This window comes from Nyctereutes procyonoides, unplaced genomic scaffold, assembly GCF_905146905.1.
Source record: "Nyctereutes procyonoides isolate TBG_1078 unplaced genomic scaffold, NYPRO_anot_genome, whole genome shotgun sequence".
Classification (NCBI taxonomy): domain Eukaryota; kingdom Metazoa; phylum Chordata; class Mammalia; order Carnivora; family Canidae; genus Nyctereutes; species Nyctereutes procyonoides.
In genome coordinates this window covers 747,131-771,197 of record NW_026575144.1, presented here as the reverse complement: position 1 = coordinate 771,197, position 24,067 = coordinate 747,131, and the positions used below count along the sequence as shown (strand labels likewise).

The 24,067-nt window shown below is 37.4% G+C and overlaps 1 protein-coding gene and 1 pseudogene across 4 annotated transcripts in view; one reads left to right on the top strand and one right to left on the bottom strand.

Annotated features, from left to right (window-relative positions):
• CTNNA3 (catenin alpha 3) overlaps positions 1–24,067 on the bottom strand; it is a 1,663,516-nt gene that overhangs the window by 937,032 nt on the left and 702,417 nt on the right. The window lies entirely within an intron of this gene.
• Positions 8,760–9,342, top strand: LOC129499211 (60S ribosomal protein L19-like; annotated as a pseudogene).

The following is a 24,067-nucleotide window of genomic DNA, read 5'->3' as shown; positions in this document are numbered from 1 at the left end:
CTCCCTCTCTCTCTGTGTCTCTCATGAATAAATAAATAAAATCTTTTAAAAAAATAAAAATAAATTAGAAAAAGAAGTTCTAGTACCTCAAAAACTAAAATTAAAAAAATAAAACAAAATTATGTCTGAAAAATAACTGGTGTTCTTATTCTCTCTCAGTAGCAATGCCTTCTTTCTTTGTGTGACTCTGTTTCAAAATCAGTAGCCTGCTAACTAACCCCTTGTGCTAAAACAAAAGATCTAGCATTAGAGAAGAGGAAAACAAATTCAGTCTCATGATTACTTTTGATAAACCCTCATGTAATTTTTTTCTTACCCCAATACAAGAGTGGGCATTAATTACAGAAAAACAATTCACATGCCCAAAGTTTGTCCTCTTCCAATACATCAGGGACCAAGGGCTAACAGTCCAAGCAGGTAGGTTTGAGAACTTGTATTACTATCATACCTGTCAGACTCAACATTTTGTCTGCAGCTTTTGTTCTTTCCAAATTCTCATAGCTCCTACTGACCAATCCCTATTTATGAATTCAGTTAGACCTACTTTCAAAACCAACTTTGACTAAATCTACTACCATGCAGAGTCAGAAGAATAAGTCCAAGGAGCAAGATCCAAGAGAGTCAATGTATCTGAGGTAGGGAAGTGCCTCATAAGTTTGAGAACAGAAAGGAAGCCTACTGTGACTGAAGTTGGTGATCAACGCAATATGGGATGTGTGATAAGCAGAATAAAAGCCCTCTAAAAATTCTTACATCCTCTGGAATGTGTGAACACATGGCAAAGAGTATTTTATAGATGTTATTAAAGTTATACACCTTGAGGGATGCCTGGGCAGCTTAGCAGTTGAGCATCTGCCTTTGGCTCATGGCATGATCCCGGGATCCAGGACGAAGTCCCACATCGGGCTCCCTGCATGGAGCCTGCTTCTCTCTCTGCTTGGGTCTCTCCCTCTCTATGTGTGTCTCTCATGAATAAATAAATAAAATATTTTTAAAAAGTTATACATCTTGAAATGGGGAAATTACCCTGGATAACACAGGTGGGCCATATCGATCACTCAAGTCCTTAAAAGTGGAAAACCTCTGTGGCTGTGGTCAAAGAGAGATGTGACTACACACATCTGAAGAAAGATCAGAGAGATGGTAGCCTGAAAGGGATATATGCCCTGTTGCTGGTTCTGAGGTATAGAGGTCCACGTACAAAAACTAAAGAAAGACACCAGAAGTTAAGAGTGGCTCCCGGGGGATAGAAATCAAGGAAATAGAGTCATTTGGTCCTACAACTCTGTGGACTTAAACTGTGCACCCCTCAGCAACAAAAAAGAACCTCAAAATGAATACAGTCCTCTTGATACCTTGATCTTAGTCTAGTGAGACCTATGTTGGACTTCTGACTCATGAGAGCCCTAAGAGAATAAATATATGTTGTTCTAAGCCCTATGTTTTAAGTACGTGTAGCTTGTAGTAATTTGTTACAGCAACAATATATACCCAACACAAGATGAGGTAACTATACATGTGCCAAATCATGTAAGCTGTCCAAGCCATTTAGAGTCTGTTTTTCAAAAACAATGGGGAGTCTCTGATGAGTTTTAAGAAGGAAATTACTTTGTTAAAAAGTTACATGGCCATGCTCCACATCATACGTCAGGGAAATGCAAATTACAACAATGAGATACCACTACACATCTTTTAGCATGACCAAAATCCAGAACACAGACAACACCAAATGCTGGTGAGGATGTGGAGAAACAGGAATGTTCATTGCTGGAAGGAATACAAAATAGTACAGCCACTTTGGAAAACAATGTGTCTTACAAAATGAAACATACTCTCCATATGATATGATTTCTCCAGAAATCTTACTCCTTATCCAAAGGCAATGAAAATTTATTTCCATGGAAAAACTTGTACATGGATTTTGTAATAGTTTAATTCATAACTGCCAAAACTCAGAAGCAACCAAGATGTTCTTCAGTAGGTAAATGGATGAACTGTGGGGCATCCAGACAATGGAATATGACTATTATTTTTTAAGTAATCTCTGTGCCCAACATGGGTCTTTAGTTCACAACTCTGAGATCAAGAATCGCACTCTACTGATTAGGTCAACCAGGCACCCCAGACAATGGAATATTATTGAGTGCTAAAAGGAAATGAGCTATCAGACATGGACAGACAAAGAGGAATCTTGAATGCATATTTTCTGGGATACCACAAATCAAGTGATCACAAAGCACCAAAAGTCCAGATAAGGGAAAAAGCATTAGTGCACATCCCTTTACCTCTCTGATTTATGTCGATTCATGGCTTTGTACATTGTATAATAATCACTAAATTAAAATATCAAAATCTAAACGTTAAAATTAGTAACATTGCAAGATAATTATTTTAATAACAGAAATAATTGCAACTCCTTTATATTTTTTATTTAAAAGATGAGAATGCCTATTTAAGGAAAAGAGAAAAGAAGCCTTTAAGTACAATGGTAACTAAAATGGCAATTCAAGCAAGCTAAAATTGTTTCTGAGGCACTGATCTTTTAATTAGAGACAATGTCAAAATGCAATGTGTTCTCTTAGCTTTATTATTTTAATCTGTTTCTTGTTTCTCAACAAACTGAAGAAATAAACAGTGATTTTTAAAATTAATTATATAGTGCAAATTTCCTCCAGGAAAACCAATATAGCTTAATTTTCATTAACTATATTGTAAATTGCATTACTCTTTTGGAAAACATTCAAGGGTGCTTTTATTTATAAACCAATAGATGAGAACTATAATGCATTTATATAATGCCTGGACACTTTCAAAGGGGGCTTCTTATTAAGTAGAATTCAACAATGATATTTTTAAATATCGTTATAATTTTTAAATGATAAAACCCAATATATCACTGAAGCTAGAAATAGTGACATCCTGGGTAAACTGCAGCATTTAGGATGCTAATTAGCTAACCATGACTGTATGTATAATGAAGATATTAAGCTTTCTATAAGAACATTGCAACTTGAAATTCAAATAACTAATGCTATGGGATAATTGGGAAATATCATTAACTGATTTAAACACTACTGAAAATGCAGCACAATTCTCTTTCAAGAGGCAGAACAAATATGTTCTATAAAGAAATGGCAAAATCAGAATTAGCACGTAGTCAAGAAAGGTGACTAAGAGTACATGGGTACCATTTTGAGTAAATCACTTTAAAGCTAGTCACAGTGTGAATGAGGATAATTATATGGCTCTCAACTCTGCTCATGTTTCTCTCTCTCTCTCTCTCTCAATTGCAAGTCCCCTCAACTGTCATGCTTAGTTGTTTCTTTGAGATGTTACCGTACATGGTACAGATGAATCTGCTCTTCTGTAATTTTTATAAATGATCTTAGCTCACACAGCAAAGCCATTAAGCTTAGGTTAGGAAAGGCCTGACCCTTAGGTGTTTCCATGCAGTTTTCTATTGTAGAAAAGCTTCACGAAGTTTTATAGGAAGATTTGAAAGGGCATCAGAGAATAATTTGAAATTCAGAAGTAACCAAAATCATTCCTGATATTGATTGTGCGTCTACATAGGAGAGTAAGCAAACTATTTAACAAGTGGTTCCCAATTAGAAGGTATATTTTAATAGGAATAGCTACTTTGGACCCTCTAGGTTCTTTTAGATTGTTCCAAATAATTGCGTATAACCATGCTAACAACCAGGAGATCATCAATAAGATGAATTTAATGAAATTATTCTTTTTTTATTAAAATATTTTATTTATTTATTCATGAGAGACACACACAGAGAGAAAGAGGGGAACAGAGACACAGGCAGAGGGAGAAGCAGGCTCCATGCAGTGAGCCTGATGCGGGACTCGATCCTGGGACTCCAGGATCATGCCCTGAACCAATGGCAGGCACTAAACCGCTGAGCCACCCAGGGATCCCAATGAAATTATTCTGAAGCATGCTTTAATGTGCAAACTTTCTAGAGGAGCTGGCCAAGAGAATATTGTAGGCAGCAAAATTTCAAAGTAGAAAACCAAGTGAACAGAATTAGAAACAAGCACCATGGAAAAATAATAATCATAATCAATATGCCTGACAGGAATTCATACTTGTAACTGCAGCATAGCTACAGAGACTTGTACTTACTAGTCGCTAACCAGTGTGATGATGATAAAGGCAAAGAAGAGCAAGACCTCTGGGATAAGATTAGAGATGTTTACTCCATTCAAGAAAACAATGGAAAGAAAACTAGGAGAGATCTAATAAAATAGATCATTTCAGTACTGAATGAAATACTCTACAATTATTTTGCTGTAAGACTATATACTAAGTTCTTCTGATTTGTTATAGGTATTGTCTAAAGAATCCTAGCCAATCAAAACTAAGACTAAAGGGGCCCTCTGGCAGAGTCAGAAAGAAAAAAATGGTTGGTTTCTTGTAGTAGGAATGCTATCTTACTCGTCCTTATATTCTTTGCATCTAACACTATTGGCAAAGCAGTAGGTGTTCCAAATATATATGTATGTGTGTGTTTACATATTTATATATACACACATTTATACATATATTTATATATACATATATTTTAATCTTCTGTATAAATGGCATCTACATTTTTTTACATTTTTAAAATTTAAATTCAATTTTCCAGCATATAGTATAACATCCAGTGCTCATCCTATCAAGTGCCATCCTTATTGACCATGACTCAGTTACCCCAACCCCCACCCACCTCCTCTTCCGCAACTCTTTGTTTGTTTCCCAGAGTCAGGAGTCTCTCATAGTTTGTCTTCCTCTCTAATTTTTCCCACTCAGTTCCTCTCCTTTCCTTTATAATCCCTTTCACTATTTCTTATATTCCATGTATAAGTGAAACCATATGAAGATTGCCCTTCTCTGATTGATTTATTTCACTCACCATAATACCCTCCAGTTATAACATAGAGAAAAAAAGTTATTGAATGTAATCTTAATTTATTTATAGAATGAAATATATATAAATAAAACACAAATATTAATGAGGTACTTTATCAATGAATTTACTAGATGCTGCCATATTATTCTCAAAACAATCTGAGAGGCAATTTATATGTGCAGAGATCATTAATAATTTGAAGTGTTATAAGTAAAGGAGTTTGAAAAGAACTTATGACTCACAAATACCAGAAACCATATTCTGTCTACTTTATTACTCTAAATTATCAAGATTATCCAGAACCCTGATTACTGTGTTCCTTTAAGTTATTATTTCCTATGTCTTCTTTAATGAATGTTTATTCTATTTTACAAGTTCCACTCCCTTCACCTGTCCCCTCAAAAACAGATAAATATTACACAATGTCTAACTTAAGTTAAGCTTGTTTCTTCATAGATGAGATTTTTAAAGGGTCATTAAAAAGATACAAGAAGGGGTGCCTGGGTGGCACCAGTTAACTAGCCTCCTATTTATTGGTTTCAACTCAGGTCATGATCTTGGGGTCTTGAGGTTGAGCCCCGTATAGGGTTCTGCACTCAGCAGGGAGTCTGCTTCTCCCTCTCCCTGTGTCCCTCCCCTAACTCATGCTTGCTCTCTCTCTCTCTTTCTCTGTCCCTCAAATAAATAAATCCAAAAAAAGGAACACAAGAAAAAACATAAAAGCTTATAAAACAACAGCAACTTAATATAGCATAAACAAAAGATTTTTATTATAACTAGAAAGTTAAAAAAGCAGATAATAAGAATAAAGCATTTAAATGTAGGATCCTACTTATGCAGCAACTGAAGAACTAGTTACTTTTATCTCCATATTTGTGTGGATTCAGATTTTAATTAAGACATTCAATATTATTTTTCTGGTAATATGTTTCCGTTTTCTTCCATTTTAGATTTTAATGCAGGTTTTTTAAAGCATAATAATCTCAACAAAGAAAGGACAGGTATAGGATTCAGCAGTTTCTGCTTTTTATATATAATTGAAGCCAATTAACTGTGGCATCAAATTTTTTTAAATCTTGTTTCCCTTGAAGCAGGTATTTTCAAAACTACATATGTGCACAGTAGGCTTTTCATTTACAAGAAGATTATAAAAATGATCAGTGCTTTGGTAAATACTGAAAAAAAATGAAGAAATTCACAATAAAATTAGAAGTAGTCTATTGAGCATCCATATATCTATAGAACAATACCATCTGTGAGAGCTGTAGAGGGAAAAATGAAAGGAAAAGTGAATGAAAATGATTCATTTAGAAGTAGGTATGCTAATGCATGGTTAGAACTAGATTCATCCTTCTTTGGGCTTAGAAGGGTCTAGAATTAAATGTGATATCCTCAGGGTGACCACTGGTTATTTTGGGTCTCAAAAGTCCAAAATCTCTGCTTCAACACTCACACTTTATTGTGTGAGACAGGATACAAGAGTTGTAGATCTTACTTATTATCAACCAGCCATGTCACTGGCCCCTTCTAAGACTTAGGCCCATCTGTCAAGCATTGGGTATCAACAGATACTCAGCCATGTCCTTAAAGAATATTCAAACATTTTTGTGAAGTAGTGACAAAATGTCACTAAAATATATAAGATTTATTAAGTGAGTAAAATGTTAATGACTAAAAGTTTCTTGTCTTTATATATGATTGACTCATTGTCTACCACCTCCCATTTTTTAAAAGATTTTATGTATTTGAGAGACAGTGAAAGAGTACGAGCAGTGGGGAGAGGCAGAGGGAGAAGGAGACTCTGCTGAGCAGGAAGCCTGATGTGAGCTCGATCCCAGGACCCTGAGATCATTATAAGGGGCAAAGGTAGGCACTTAACTGACTGAGTCACGCACCTCAACAAATAAATATTTCCTAACATAAAATGTTCTTTCATAAGTTTTCTTCAACTGTATTACCTCCTTCTGTTTCTTTCTTTTTCTATATTCTGGGAGAGAATAAATCAACCCTGGAGTCAGACTGCCTATGTGTGAATCCAGCCCTGCTCATTCACCACCTACAAACCCTGGTAAAGTCACTTAATCTCTTTATGCCTCAGTTTCCTCAATAATAAATGTCATTAGCACAAGTGCATTATAAGGAAGTCATGAGGATTAAGGAAGGCAATACATATAAAACACTAGAAGAGTGCCTAAAATTACAGCCAGAGCCAAAACAAGCTTAGCACAAGATGCTTATTTTTTTAAAGATTTTATTTATTTATTCATGATAGATACAGAAAGAGGCAGAGACATAGGCAGTGGTAGAAGCAGGCTCTATGCAGGGAGCCCGATGTGGGACTGGGATTCTATGCAGGGATCCCAGGACTCCAGGATCACACCCTGAGCCAAAGGCAGATGATATACCACTGAGCCACTAGGTGTCCCACAAGATATTTATTTTAAAACCAAATGTAAATACTGCATGTTGCTCCACGAAGAGTGCCATGACTTTCAGATGCTTTGTAGAAAAAAATGAGGACTATTACTAAATATATTGTTTCAGGAAAAAGAGGCAAATTGTTTAAGCATTTATAGTATGCAATCTTTTATCAATGAAAGGAGAAACAGTAACACACATATAGAGGTTTACCTATATATATTTTTAAAAGAAAGGGAAAATAGCCAAAAAACAAATAAAAATGATGACATCCAAGAAAAAGGGCAAAGTAGAAAAGCTAGAGTTCTTCAAATGTGCTTTACTTTGAGGTTTTGACTTTGAAACTCAAATGTTTTATATAATTATTAAACAAAGTTAAGTCATCCTAAAAAATAATCCATAAAAACAAAAAGAAAAATGAAACAAGGGAATATAACAAGTATGAATTGATCTCTTAACCATGCACAAATTATTTTTAAGTAGCATAAACTAAGAACTTAAGAAATCTTAAATTGTTTTTACTAATCACATTATAATAATATTACAGTGAGAGAGAGCATGAGCAGGGAAGAGGGGCAGAAGGAGAAGCAGGCTCCCCGCTTATCAGAGAACCCAATGGGGGCCCCATTTCAGGATCCTGGAATCATGACCCAAGCCAAAGGCAGATGCTTAACTGACTGAGCCCCTAAAATTATTCTTAAATTATTGTATATACAGTCATATGTATATATTCATATATGACTGTATATGAATATATGGAACATATGTATATATTCCATATATGTCATATGGAACAAAGATTTTCAGTTTAGAAGAAAAGAGATAAGCATATTAAATGAAAGAACTACAGAAAAAAAAAACCATAACCAGAGGTTTGAATTGGAAATACTGAACACTTGGGAAGATAAACATAAACATATAAAGTATCTCTCTTTAAAATCTTTCTACAGGGATCCCTGGGTGGCGCAGCGGTTTGGCGCCTGCCTTTGGCCCGGGGCGCGATCCTGGAGACCCGGGATCGAATCCCACGTCAGGCTCCCGGTGCATGGAGCCTGCTTCTCCCTCTGCCTATGTCTCTGCATCTCTCTCTCTCTCTCTCTCTCTCTCTCTCTCTCTCTCTGTAACTATCATAAATAAATAAAAAAAAATAAAAAAAAATAAAATCTTTCTACAGAAAAGGCCTAGAAACAGTAACCATTTAAGTAGCAATAAGCTTTTCCCAGTGTCCACACTGTAATAATGAACACTGTTTCCCACAAAGATACCAAGATATTTAGAGACATGGCTATTTCCTAGTTTGGGCAGAAAATAGAAAAGAAGATCCTGGGACTGGTTGTCCTACCAAAAAGTGAGGAGGCACAAATGCCTACAGGGATCATTTCAAAAGAACTTGGTAATGAAACTGAAGAGATGTCTGTCTTTCCCTTCACTGGTATGGCCACAGTCAGATGCCTTCAGAAGAGGCTTGTCTTCCTCTGTGGCAAAAAGAAGAGCTGGGTGGACTCCAGTGAGACCAATGAAATCACCAATGCCAACTTCCATCAGGATGCATGTCTAGAAACTGATCAAAGATAGGCTGAGCATCTGGAAGTCTGTGACTGTCCATTCCTGGGCTCAGTGCCAGAAACTCTATGGCCCACCAGAAGGGCAGGCATATGGGCACTGGTAAAAGAAAAGGTACTGCCAGTGTTTGAATGCCTGAGAAGGTCACCTGCATGAGGAGGATAAGAATTCAGTACCTGCTGCTCAGAAGAGACTTGGATCTAAGAATATTTACCACCACATGCATCATAGGCTGTACCTGAAAGTGAAGGGAAATGTGTTCAAAAACAAATGGATTCTCATGGAACACATCTACTAGCTAAAGGAGGACAAGACTCACAAGAAGCTTCTGGCTGACCAGGCTGAGGCCTGCAGAGCTAAGGTCAATGAAGCACGCTAATGCTGTGAAGAGTGGCTCCAGGCCAAGAAGGTAGAAATCAAGACTCTGTCCAAAGAAGAAGAGACCAAGAAATAAATCTCCCTCTCTTTTGTCTATACATAGTGGCTTCAGCAATTACCCAGATAAGTTATTCAATAAAACAAAGCATTATCTGCCTCAAAAAAAAATGGAGAGATTTCTATAGGCAAAGATGAGATAAATTAGAGATCATAAAGAACAATAACTGCATTCATTGTATGGGAAAATTCTAATATAAGAAGAGCCATGAGATTATACTGATACATAAAAACAACTCAGTAATCATCTCTAGAGAATTTTAGAGAACTGACCTATTTGGAAAACTGATAATTAAAGAGGGAGAATCAGGCATTTTTTCTGCCTTTCCTGTATATGCCTCAAAATAAACACTTGATATAGTAAAGCTATTCTTTATAGATGAATTCCAACCTATAAATGAAAAAGGAATGATAGAATTAGAATCTCACTATTTTGTAACACCTTTTGAACTAAGAGATTTATGCTATAATCATCAGTAGCAGATAAACTATCAGATGAAAAATTGATAAGGAACTAAAATTATAATGGATGAATCAAGTCAATCACACATAGACCTATAGATCAATCTTAACATTATAACAGAGATATTAGACATTGTGGGCTCCTTAGTGTGATGCAATGAAAGGAACCCAACATCCTGAATTAAGTATTCTTACCAAAACATCAAATTGGGATCTGATTAAGCCTCTATGTCTAGATATATAGACTTATAAAAATAGAAGTCAAATGAAATTTTTAAATGATATGGAGATACATGAAGCAAAATATAGAATGTGGGAAATTCTACAAGACAAACAACACAGTTTCTTTAACAAATAAAGTACAAGGAGAAGATGGGAGAGATTATAGTTGAAAGGAAATTTTAGATGTATACTAGTGAAATGCAAAATAAGGGTCTAGTTTGTATCTTGATTTAAAAAGAAACCCAACCATATATGTATGTTATGTACACGAATATTGAATTTGATGTTGATTGGTATTTGATTCAAAGTCATCACATTTTTGCTAACTTTCTAAAACAGGATAATATCACAGCAATACTATTTTTATAATACTTTTTTGAGTGCTTATCTATTAGAGTTACATACAGATAAACTATATGATGTCTGAGATTTGCTTCAAAATAATCCATGAAGATGGAATGATAAATCAGGGTATAAATAAAGTTTGGCCATGTCAAATAATTTTTGACACTGATACTGGGTGATGGTTGCAGGAAAGTTCATTATGTTATTCTATTTTTATACTGTTTGGAAACGTACATACTAGAACGATTTAAAATGAAAACTATTATTAAAGCACAGAATTAAATTCAAAAATTCTTGTTGAGGTCTTTTTATCATGTTGCACTAAATTTATACACAGATTAATTTAGCCTCTTGAATCTTCCAAACAAGAAACCTCTACATTCTATTCCTCTGTAGCTTTTTTATTGTTATCATTACTGCTTTTGTTTCTTGGTATGGGTTGTACACACTGCTTAAGCTTAGTCATTCATAATTTACAAGGTTTTTTCTGTTTAACCAGTTTATAAGTGTTTTTCTGTTTTAGTAGGAATAATCAGTTTGAAAACAAATGGGAAGCAATTGCTTTTGCATATATAAGTTTTTAATTTTCCTGGTTACTCTACTGTCTTTCTGGTCCCAATAACTTTTCAATCTAACGTTTAATATTCTAATACCTAATTTTTAACAAAATCTAATATAATCTCTTAGATATTTCAGGTGGACAATTCATAATATACAAATAAAGGACAATTTTTCTCATCTCTTTAAAAAATAGTTGCTGTGCACTGAATTGAAAGGGTTGACGCTCTTTCACTTGTTTCTTTGAAATCCATATTTCAAGAGGTTATCTATCTTAAAAAAACAGAAACCTGTATTATGCTCCTGTCCAACTTGAAACTTTAACAACTCATATTGGGAACAGTGAGATTAATATATCTGATGGATTTGCACTTTGATTTAAATTTTCAACTCACCCTATAATCACTTAAGTACGAGAACACCATCAAAATCTAATAGTTGAGGAGGGGCAAGATGGCAGAAGAGTAGGGTCCCCAAGTCACCTGTCCCCACCAAATTACCTAGATAACCTTCAAATCATCCTGAAAATCTACGAATTCGGCCTGAGAGTTAAAGAGAGACCACCTGGAACGCTACAGTGAGAAGAGTTCGCGCTTCTATCAAGGTACGAAGACGGGGAAAAAGAAATAAAGAAACAAAAGGCCTCCGAGGGGGAGGGGCCCGCGAGGAGCCGGGCTGAGGCCGGGGCGAGTGTCCCCAGGACAGGAGAGCCCCGTCCCGGAGGAGCAGGAGCTGCACCAACCTTCCCGGGGCGGAAAGGGGCTCGCAGGGAGTTGGAGCAGGACCCAGGAGGGCGGGGATGCCCTCGGACTCCCTGGGACACTAACAGGCACCTGCGCCCCGGGAGAGTGCGCCGAGCTCCCTAAGGGCTGCAGCGCGCACGGCGGGGCCGGAGCAGCTCGGAGGGGCTCGGGCGGCGGCTCCGCGGAGGGGGCTGCGGGGCGGGAGCGCGAATCCAACAGCGCAGGCCCCGGAGCACAGGGCGCCGGGACACAGCCCAGGATCCGGCCTCCCCCGGGACAGGCAGAGGCCGGGAGGGCCCAGGACAGCAAGGACGCTCCTGCCCCGAGCTGAGCAGATCAGCGGCCCCGCCCCGGAGCCTCCAGGCCCTGCAGACGGAGAGCCCCGTAGTTCCTGCGGAGGCTGAATCCAGGCTTCCAGAGCTGCCGTAACCACTGCGGCTGTTCCTCCTGGGGCCTCACGGGGTAAACAACCCCCGCTGAGCCCGGCAGCAGGCAGGGGCAGAGCAGCTCCCCCAAGTGCTAACACCTGAAAATCAGCACAGCAGGCCCCTCCCTCAGAAGACCAGCTGGACGGACCAGTTCCAGGGGAAGTCAAGGGACTTAAAGTCTACAGATTCAGAAGATCTCCCCAGTGGTTTTTTTTTTTTTTGTTTTGTTTTGTTTTGTTTTCTTTTTCTTTTCTTTTTGATTTCTGCTTGCTTCCCCCACCCCCCCTTTTTTTTTCTTTTTCACCTTTCTTTCTTTTTCTCTTTTTCTTCTTTTTCCTTTTTTTCCTTCTTTTTCTTTTTCTCTTTTCTTTCCTTCTCTCTCTTTCTCTCCTTTTCCCAATACAACTTGTTTTTGGCCACTCTGCACTGAGCAAAATGACTAGAAGGAAAACCTCACCTCAAAAGAAAGAATCAGAAACAGCCCTCTCTCCCACAGAGTTACAAAATCTGGATTACAATTCAATGTCAGAAAGCCAATTCAGAAGCACTATTATACAGCTACTGGTGGCTCTAGAAAAACACATTAAGGACTCACGAGACTTCATGACTGCAGAATTTAGATCCAATCAGGCAGAAATTAAAAATCAATTGAATGAGATGCAATCCAAACTAGAAGTCCTAACGACGAGGGTTAACGAGGGGGAAGAACGAGTGAGTGACATAGAAGACAAGTTAATGGCAAAGAGGGAAACTGAGGAAAAAAGAGACAAACAATTAAAGGACCATGAAGACAGATTAAGGGAATTAAATGACACCCTAAGGAAGAAAAACCTACGTTTAATTGGGGTTCCCGAGGGCGCCGAAAGGGAAAGAGGGCCAGAATATGTATTTGAACAAATCCTAGCTGAAAACTTTCCCAATCTGGGAAGGGAAACAGGCATTCAGATCCAGGAAATAGAGAGATCCCCCCCTAAAATCAATAAAAACCGTTCAACACCTCGACATCTAATACTGAAGCTTGCAAATTCCAAAGATAAAGAGAAGATCCTTAAAGCAGCAAGAGACAAGAAGTCCCTGACTTTCATGGGGAGGAATATTAGGGTAACAGCAGACCTCTCCACAGAGACCTGGCAGGCCAGAAAGGGCTGGCAGGATATATTCAGGGTCCTAAATGAGAAGAACATGCAACCAAGAATACTTTATCCAGCAAGGCTCTCATTCAAAATGGAAGGAGAGATAAAGAGCTTCCAAGACAGGCAGGAACTGAAAGAATATGTGACCTCCAAACCAGCTCTGCAAGAAATTTTAAGGGGGACTCTTAAAATTCCCCTTTAAGAAGAAGTTCAGTGGAACAATCCACAAAAACAAGGACTAAATAGATATCATGATGACACTAAACTCATATCTGTCAATAGTAACTCTGAACGTGAATGGGCTTAATGACCCCATCAAAAGGCGCAGGGTTTCAGACTGGATAAAAAAGCAGGACCCATCTATTTGCTGTCTACAAGAGACTCATTTTAGACAGAAGGACACCTACAACCTGAAAATAAAAGGTTGGAGAACCATTTACCATTCAAATGGTTCTCAAAAGAAAGCAGGGGTAGCCATCCTTATATCAGATAAACTAAAATTTACCCTGAAGACTGTAGTGAGAGACGAAGAGGGACACTATATCATACTTAAAGGATCTATCCAGCAAGAGGACTTAACAATTCTCAATATATATGCCCCGAATGTGGGAGCTGCCAAATACTTAAACGAATTATTAACCAAAGTGAAGAAATACTTAGATAATATTACACTTATACTTGGTGACTTCAATCTACCTCTTTCTACCCTCGATAGGTCTTCTAAGCACAACATCTCCAAAGAAACGAGAGCTTTCAATGATACACTGGACCAGATAGATTTCACAGATATCTACAGAACTTTACATCCAAACTCAACTGAATACACATTCTTCTCAAGTGCACATGGAACTTTCTCCAGAATAGACCACATACTGGGTCACAAATCGGGTCTGAACCGATACCAAAAGATTGGGATCGTCCCCTGCATATTCTCAGACCATAACGCCTTGAAATTAGAACTCAATCACAAGAAGAAGTTTGGAAGGACACCAAACACGTGGAGGTTAAGGACCATCCTGCTAAAAGATAAAAGGGTCAACCAGGAAATTAAGGAAGAATTAAAAAGATTCATGGAAACTAATGAGAATGAAGATACAACCGTTCAAAATCTTTGGGATGCAGCAAAAGCAGTCCTGAGGGGGAAATACATCGCAATACAAGCATCCATTCAAAAACTGGAAAGAACTCAAATACAAAAGCTAACCTTACACATAAAGGAGCTAGAGAAGAAGCAGCAAATCGACCCGACGCCCAGCAGAAGAGAGTTAATTAAAATTCGAGCAGAACTCAACGAAATTGAGACCAGAAGAACTGTGGAACAGATGAATAGAACCAGGAGTTGGTTCTTTGAAAGAATTAATAAGATAGATAAACCATTAGCCAACCTTATTAAAAAGAAGAGAGAGAAGACTCAAATTAATAAAATCATGAATGAGAAAGGAGAGATCACTACCAACACCAAGGAAATACAAACGATTTTAAAAACATATTATGAACAGCTCTACGCCAATAAATTAGGCAATCTAGAAGAAATGGACACATTCCTAGAAAGCCACAAACTACCAAAACTGGAACAGGAAGAAATAGAAAACCTGAACAGGCCAATAACCAGGGAGGAAATTGAAGAAGTCAGCAAAAACCTCCCAAGACACAAGAGTCCAGGGCCAGATGGCTTCCCAGGGGAATTCTATCAAACGTTTAAAGAAGAAATCATACCTATTCTACTAAAGCTCTTTGGAAAGATAGAAAGAGATGGAGTACTTCCAAATTCATTCTATGAGGCCAGCATCACCTTAATTCCATAACCAGACAAAGACCCCACCAAAAAGGAGAATTACAGACCAATATCCCTGATGAACATGGATGCAAAAACTCTCAACAAGATACTAGCCAATAGGATCCAACAACACATTAAGAAAATTATTCACCATGACCAAGTAGGATTTATCCCCGGGACACAAGGCTGGTTCAACACTCGTAAAACAATCAATGTGATTCATCATATCAGGAAGAGAAAAACCAAGAACCATATGATCCTCTCATTAGATGCAGAGAAAGCATTTGACAAAATACAGCATCCATTCCTGATCAAAACTCTTCAGAGTGTAGGGATAGAGGGAACTTTCCTCGACATCTTAAAAGTCATCTACGAAAAGCCCACAGCAAATATCATTCTCAATGGGGAAGCACTGGGAGCCTTTCCCTAAGATCAGGAACAAGACAGGGATGTCCACTCTCACCACTGCTATTCAACATAGTATTGGAAGTCCTAGCCTCAGCAATCAGACAACAAAAAGACATTAAAGGCATTCAAATTGGCAAAGAAGAAGTCATACTCTCCCTCTTCGCCGATGACATGATACTGTACATAGAAAACCCAAAAGCCTCCACCCCAAGATTGCTAGAACTCATACAGCAATTTGGTAGCGTGGCAGGATACAAAATCAATGCCCAGAAATCAATGGCATTTCTATACACTAACAATGAGACTGAAGAAAGAGAAATTAAGGAGTCAATCCCATTTCCAATTGCACCCAAAAGCATAAGATACCTAGGAATAAACCTAACCAAAGAGGTAAAGGATCTATACCCTAAAAACTATAGAACACTTCTGAAAGAAATTGAGGAAGACACAAAGAGATGGAAAAATATTCCATGCTCATGGATTGGCAGAATTAATATTGTGAAAATGTCAATGTTACCCAGGGCAATCTACACGTTTAATGCGATCCCTATCAAAATACCATGGACTTTCTTCAGAGAGTTAGAACAAATTATTTTAAGATTTGTGTGGAATCAGAAAAGACCCCGAATAGCCAGGGGAATTTTAAAAAAGAAAACCATATCTGGGGGCATCACAATGCCAGATTTCAGGTTGTACTACAAAGCTGTGGTCATCAAGACAGTGTGGTACTGGCACAAAAACAGACACATAGATCAATGGAACAGAATAGAGAACCCAGAAGTGGACCCTGAACTTTATGGTCAACTAATATTCAACAAAGGAGGAAAGACGATCCACTGGAAGAAAGACAGTCTCTTCAATAAATGGTGCTGGGAAAATTGGACATCCACATGCAGAAGAATGAAACTAGACCACTCTCTTGCACCATACACAAAGATAAACTCAAAATGGATGAAAGATCTAAATGTGAGACAAGATTCCATCAAAATCCTAGATGAGAACACAGGCAACACCCTTTTTGAACTTGGCCACAGTAACTTCTTGCAAGATACATCCACGAAGGCAAAAGAAACAAAAGCAAAAATGAACTATTGGGACTTCCTCAAGATAAGAAGCTTTTGCACAGCAAAGGATACAGTCAACAGAACTCAAAGACAACCTACAGAATGGGAGAAGATATTTGCAAATAACATATCAGATAAAGGGCTAGTTTCCAAAATCTATAAAGAATTTATTAAACTCAGCACCAACGAAACAAACAATCCAATCATGAAATGGGCAAAGGCATGAAGAGAAATCTCACAGAGGAAGACATAGACATGGCCAACATGCACATGAGAAAATGCTCTGCATCACTTGCCATCAGGGAAATACAAATCAAAACCACAATGAGATACCACCTCACACCAGTGAGAATGGGGAAAATTAACAAGGCAGGAAACAACAAATGTTGGAGAGGATGCGGAGAAAAGGGAACCCTCTTACACTGTTGGTGGGAATGTGAACTGGTGCAGCCACTCTGGAAAACTGTGTGGAGGTTCCTCAAAGAGTTAAAAATAGACCTGCCCTATGACCCAGCAATTGCACTGTTGGGGATTTACCCCAAAGATTCAGATGCAATGAAACGCCGGGACACCTGCACCCGATGTTTCTAGCAGCCATGTCCACAATAGCCAAACTGTGGAAGGAGCCTCGGTGTCCATCGAAAGATGAATGGATAAAGAAGATGTGGTTTATGTATACAATGGAATATTACTCAGCCATTAGAAATGACAAATACCCACCATTTGCTTCAACGTGGATGGAACTGGAGGGTATTATGCGAGTGAAGTAAGTCAATCGGAGAAAGACAAACAGTGTATGTTCTCATTCATTTGGGGAATATGAATAATAGTGAAAGGGAATATAAGGGAAGGGAGAAGAAATGTGTGGGAAATATCAGAAAGGGACACAGAACATAAAGACTCCTAACTCTGGGAAACGAACTAGGAGTGGTGGAGGGGGAGGAGGGCGGGGGGTGGGGGTGAATGGGTGACGGGCACTGAGGGGGACACTTGACGGGATGAGCACTGGGTGTTATTCTGTATGTTGGTAAATTGAACACCAATAAAAATTAATTTATTAAAAAAATCTAATAGTTAAGAATATCTATCTCCAACACATATCAAAATATACACCACTAGCACTGGAAGATTTGTTTAGAGAAAGCTTCCTTGATTCTTATTTTCAGGCTGATGAAATAAGGTGATTACATATGGTGAAGGTTATCAGAGAAACTAACCAAAAATTTTAAGCCAATCTCAAAATATCAACATGAGTTTTTTGTTTTTTTTCTTTTTTTTTTCCATAAAGGGTATATTCTGTAGAGAAGTTACGTTATTATTCCAGAAGACATTATCTTGGCTTCACTACACATAGCACATCTGGGAATTGTCTGCTTGAAAACCTTGGCTAGAAGCTCTATCTGAAGGCCTCAAATTGATTGTGATATTTAAAAGTCTAAAAGAAGGTAGTACATGTCACATGGTGGGCTGCTTGGCATAAACTGCCTAAGACACCAAATTTTCCCATGGGAAAAGAGCAAAAAAAGTTGAATCAGGATTCCATATTGATTTTACATTATGATATAAAAACTTTTCCCTTCAGTGTACTGCTTTTCACAATGACTTTAAGTGCTTTTGCTTCGACCTCAAGCCTCTGTAGCGACAATGTGACTCTATGCCAGTTTTTTGCAGCACACAGGCTGCCAGATACAATTATTTCTGACAACAGGTCCACATTTGTCTCAGTCAAGTTATGGTATTTGTGGACAAGAATCTTATCCAAGCTGTCACCATTGCACCTCATCTGTTTTAATGTATGTTTAGGAGGAAAGGGTAGTGCAGATTTCCAAAGATGCCCTGAAGTGGATTTCTGAAGATACTGACCAATAATTCTTCCATGGTTTTTCATTGACCAATGTTGCAGATGTTCTTTCAGAGGTGCAGACCATGCTGAATACTAGTTAGGTTTAGTTTCATAACTTGTCTAAACCAATTTTACGGAGAATAAACTGACAACTCACAAAATGAATATGACACTATTCTCAATACTGCTCTAGCTATGGTAACATTCATTTTCAGTAATCATTCACCTTTATCACTGTAGTGTTTCTTTGCTGGGACTTAATTCAGTTTTTGTCTCTGCAAGTTGAATTTGGATATGTGCTATTTCTATGAAGCCACAGAGTACCCTGTGCTTTCTCATGATAGCACTCACTACCTACATTATAACAAGTCATCTATCTCTATGCTGTTCTGGATTATAAATTTTATGAGTGTAGAAATGTGTCTTTTCTCTTAATTCTACCTCCAACACCTAATATGGGAACTGGCACAAAGTAGACACACAAGAGTCAGATTACAGACAGCCCTTTAGGTCAGGCTTCTTCAAACCAGCTTCTAAAGCCAGCCTTCTTGATGTTGTTGGCAAGCCTTTTTTAAAAGCCACAGACACCCCAGTAAGGTCCTTTATGAAAGCCCACTTAAGGCAAAAAAGCCCCCTGAAATAATATTATGGGTAAGAAACAGAAGGAGTAAGCAACCTCAGATAAAAGAATTTTTCCCCAAACTACCCCTTCACATGTTGACAAACAACCCCAAATAAGGTCATTGCCTTCAGACACAAATGAAAGTGCCTTTAGAGTAAAATTTCTCGGGTTGGAAGAGAATGAGGGAGCAATAAAAATTCATCTGCAACACTTCTTAGTCAAACAGAGATGGCAAATGGTGAAAAATAAAAACCAGTATTCTGGCTCTTTGACCCATATATTGAGCATTCATACTTAGCACATATGCTCCCCCTTATATTTGAGCATATCCTGGGTAACATAGACTTGTGAACTAGATACAGGTACTCTTTCCAGGGACTCTTCCTTATTACAGAAGCATCTCCCCTTTAATCATCCTGATTTCTTCCTTTTAAGAAACACATATTGAATATGTATTATCTGTGAATAGTAGATATTTAGAGATGAATGAGATTCCACTATCCCTGAATTTAAAGATTTGAATTTAAAGATTTGAATTTAAAGATTTGAAAAAAATCTACATACAAACGATTATAATATAATGTATTTATATGTCATATGTATATGGCATATGACTGAAAGGTGCTAATGAGGAAGTTACCAAATCCCTAGAAGGGTTTTTTGGAGAATATAACATTTGAGATATATTTTATAGACAATTTCACCTGATAGATAGTGGGGGACGGCTATTCTTATAAGATAGAATAGGATAAACAGTGACTTAAGGCATATTAAAACCTGGCTTATTCATGTATGATGAATACTTTGGTATGGCTGGTTCACAGGTTGCATAGCATATTGCAGTGACTGGAAGTAATGACAAAGTGTCATTTTGGACCAAATAGTAAGAGATCTTCAAGTCAGGTTTCATTCACTGTCTTTCATAGCTACAATTGGCCCCACCTAAAGCACCTGCCCAGTCTTATACAATATGACCTTCCCAACTTCATAATAGCCTTCAACCGACCCTCTGTCACAACTGATTACACTCAGGGTGATCACTTTATTCAAGAACAACCAATTCAGTTGTGTGGTAACAAAAGGATCAACCTTGTCTTCTCTAAGATTTTAAGATGAAAAGATTGGAAGAATGAGCTGATTTGGAGTGAAGCTGAAAGAGTCATGAAGTAGCATGTAGGCATTAAAGATAATATGGCAAGCCAATTCCATAGGAAGCAGACCCTATAAATAAATAGGAGCTTGCAGGCAGAACAGAGGTGAATACAAGGGAGGTGATACCAATGGAGAATAGCAGAGTGCAGGGCACTGAAATGAAGCTACTTCCTGTTCCAATAAGGTTCTTGCTCTTCCTGACAGCTGATTATTTGACTTTATCTAACAACAAAATGAATCAAATCAACATAACCTTGTGTGTCATAAGGATGAATCTACTGTTTGACCGGAGGTGACAGTGAGCTAGTCGAAGGATTTAAGTGAAACAATAACATAACCAAATCAGCAGTAGTGTTTTAGAGAGAGAGAGTCAGACGATTCTGGAATTGACCTTCATGTCATTCCACCAAAGACTCATCAAATATCAGAAGAGAAGGAAGCAATAATTCTTTTCTGTTTACCTTATCCCCTGGCATGGGATAACTTGCTATTTAAAAGATTATGATAGGCATATAGGAAAGAGACCACGTGTACTAGAATATTAGTTATTTATTTCCTTTTCAGAGCCAATAATTTGCATTTCAGTGATTTAAAGTAAGGTAAGCCTGAATAATTCAACATTAATAAAGATTGTTCCATAAACTAAATTTCCAATAGTAAAAGGAATTTAAAATAATTGTTTTATCTACTTAAAGGAATGTGATGTATTAAATTCATGTTAACAAAAAATATGTATAATTGCCAAAATACTAACAGAGATTGCCCTTGGATGGTGAGAGCATGGTTCTTATGTTTTATAATACATATGTATTGCTTTTATAGTGGAAAAGAAATAAACTTAAAGATAGTTTAAGGCATATTTCATTTCTAACAAAACAGATCTTCAGTTTTAGTTGTCTGGGTAAATCTATCTGAGGCTAGGGGAAAAGCTATCTGTTAATATTTGCAATTGTTTTCCACATGGTATAAAGACTTTGGTTTGAATTCAAGAGAGACAAAACAGTTATAAGAAATACACTAAAGTCAAAAGATCTAGGTTGCATGCAAAGTTCCTATATGCTGTCACATATGAATAGATCCAGTTACTTCATCTCTCTGGGTTTCAGTTTTCTGATATCTGAAACATGGTTTTAACAAAATAGTCTCAAAATTCTTTCCAATTTATGATTTTTTAAGCCTCTATACCATTATTACTTGGTATTACTATAATATTTTCCAAGTTTAACTTGCAAAGCCTATAAGCCACTTGAAATTATATAAAACCTCTCAAGCCTTTAAAAAGTATCCTCATAAAACCTACAAAGCTTAAGAATTAGGACTAATGGCCTAAGAATGTGATGACATGTTTGATTATTGTGGATTCTCTAGAGAGAAACCTAGAGTATCTCAGAAGGAAAATACCTAGATTGAAAGTTACATATACCAAATCAAAAATATTTTCATGATTTTAACTAATGCCATAAAGAGAAAAAAGACAGAATCAATGTAGGCTGTTTCCTTTAAGAAAAAGTCTGGTCTTGAATATAACTAATGAATAGAACTAATGAATTTGCACGACCATGTGATACCTACTACTAGATTTGAACATAGACACATATTGAGCTATCAGAAGATACAAACCTAGATCATAAATAGTTATATATTTAAAATATTGTGTTTATTTTTAAAGCTCTATTTTCTAGAAATATAAACACATACACACATAGCCACACACGCACACACACACAACACACCCCCTATACCAGATACATATATATAAAGTTCAAGTTTTTCTAATTCTTCACTATTAAGTCACAAACATACATTTGAAAAGGGCAAAATATAATGTTTTTAGTTTGAAGACTCATTCTAAAGTATAATTGATAATTGAAACCAAAATTTCAATACAAAAAAGCAGTATATACTCAGCTCAGAGTATAGTTGGTTTCATAAGAAAGCATTATATAGGGGGTCCCTGGGTAGCTCAGTCGTTTAGCGCCTGCCTTCAGCCCAGGGCGTAATCCTGGAGAGATCTCTCTCTCTCTCTCTCTCTCTCTCTCTCTCTCTCTGTCTCTCATGAATAAATAAATAAAATCTTAAAAAAATAGAAAGCATTACATAGAATTCTCTTATTTCATTATAAAATTATAAACTCATTCTTTTGAAGAAACATTCCTATGAAGAAGCATTCCTACACTCCCTATCATCACCTGTTATGCTTATAATGTGCCATGATAATTTCATATCTGAAAGATGACAGATTGCACAGTTTTATTGCCTCTTCCCCCTTAAAATTCAGGTAATAGCAAACAAATACAAATGAGGTTAAAAGGAAATATAAGTATGTATGAACAATTTCCACAAAGTTTTGGAAAACATAAAATATTTTGTAAAGAAGTAGAGTCAAGAAAGCTACACCTGGGATCCCTGGGTGGCTCAGTGGTTTGGCGCCTGCCTTTGGCCCAGGGCGTGATCCTGGAGTCCCAGGATCGAGTCCCACATCAGGCTCCCTGCTTGGAGCCTGCTTCTCCTCTCTCTGTGTCTCTGCCTCTCTCTCTCTCTCTCTCTCTCTCTCTCTCTCTGTCTCTCTGGGTCTCTCATGAATAAATAAATAAAATCCTAAAAAGAAAAGAAAAGAAAAGAAAAGAAAAGAAAAGCTACACCTAAGTGCTTACTGAAGGCGGGCCATATACTGTGCAAAAAAGGTCTTCAGAGCTTCCAGAAAGTGGGATCACTAAAAATATGGGAACCAGTGTAAAATATTCATAAAGAGTCCTGGATGCCCATTTTTACCCCTAGAAAACAAGAAACTATCTTCTATGGACTGAATGTTTATGTGCTCCCTGCCTCCCACCACAAATTCATATGTTGAAGCCCTAATATCCAAAATAATGATATTGGAGGTGGGGCCTTTGAAAGGTAATTAAGTTATGAACATAGAGCTCTCATGAATGGGATTAGTGCTCTTAGCAGAAGAAACACAAGAGTCATGGTCTCTCTGCTGTGTGAGGATACACCAAGAATGTGTCTATCTGCAAGCCAGGAGGAGAAACCTCACCAAGAACCCAGACACATTGACACCTTATCTCAGAGTTGCAGCCTCCAAGTTTCTGTTGGGTAAGCCACCCTGTCTATGATATTTATTATATAGTCAGCCTGGGCTGACTAAGACATTACTGCTTTCTTCAGGCATAGAAAAAAATTTTTTTTTCTGAACATCCAAACCTGGGAAGCTAGATCAAGTATATGAGGCAAAGCACTGATGCTTGCGATTGAAAACAGGAAAATTCAATGAGAATGTACATAATGAACTTGAAGAGCTTAGCACCCTTCTCCTGCTTTGTCCCTAGAACACTGATAGCCTCCAGCTCCAGTTGGAGGTCTCCAAGGGAAAGAAAATAGCTATATTCATGTATCTGGAGATTTCTCAGTGAAAAGGCAAGTTCATTTTTTAATCTTGCTCCCACAGAATCCACAGCCAAAACCAAGCCCATACACAGGGAACTTTTTCTCAGTGCCCCACTCAATCTGAATAAGCACACAAGAAACTTAACATTTTAAAAAAGCTTCTAACATGAAATGGACCAAGACAAACTAGCTAAATACCTCAGAGGCATTGCACCAAAAATATAGGACCAAAACACTCTATATAATATTCTAGAATGAAAAGAAGATGTCATGTTTCTAGAAATAAAACAGTATGCAATGAAGGAGAAAAAGAGAACCAAAAAAGAGTTTCTAGAGATGACCAATATGATCAACTAAATTGGGGGGAGGTAGAGGATCAGCAAACTTTTAAAATAAAGAGATATGCAGCAAATACTATAAGATTACAGGATTTACAGTCTCTAAACTTTGCCATTGATTAATGAAAGCATCTGTAGACAGTGCATAAATGGATAAGCATGAACGTATTCCTTTAGTTACAAAAGTTTAACTTTATTTACACCACTTGACTTAACATCATTATTGGACTTGGTTGTGCCATAGTTTGCTGACACCTGATCT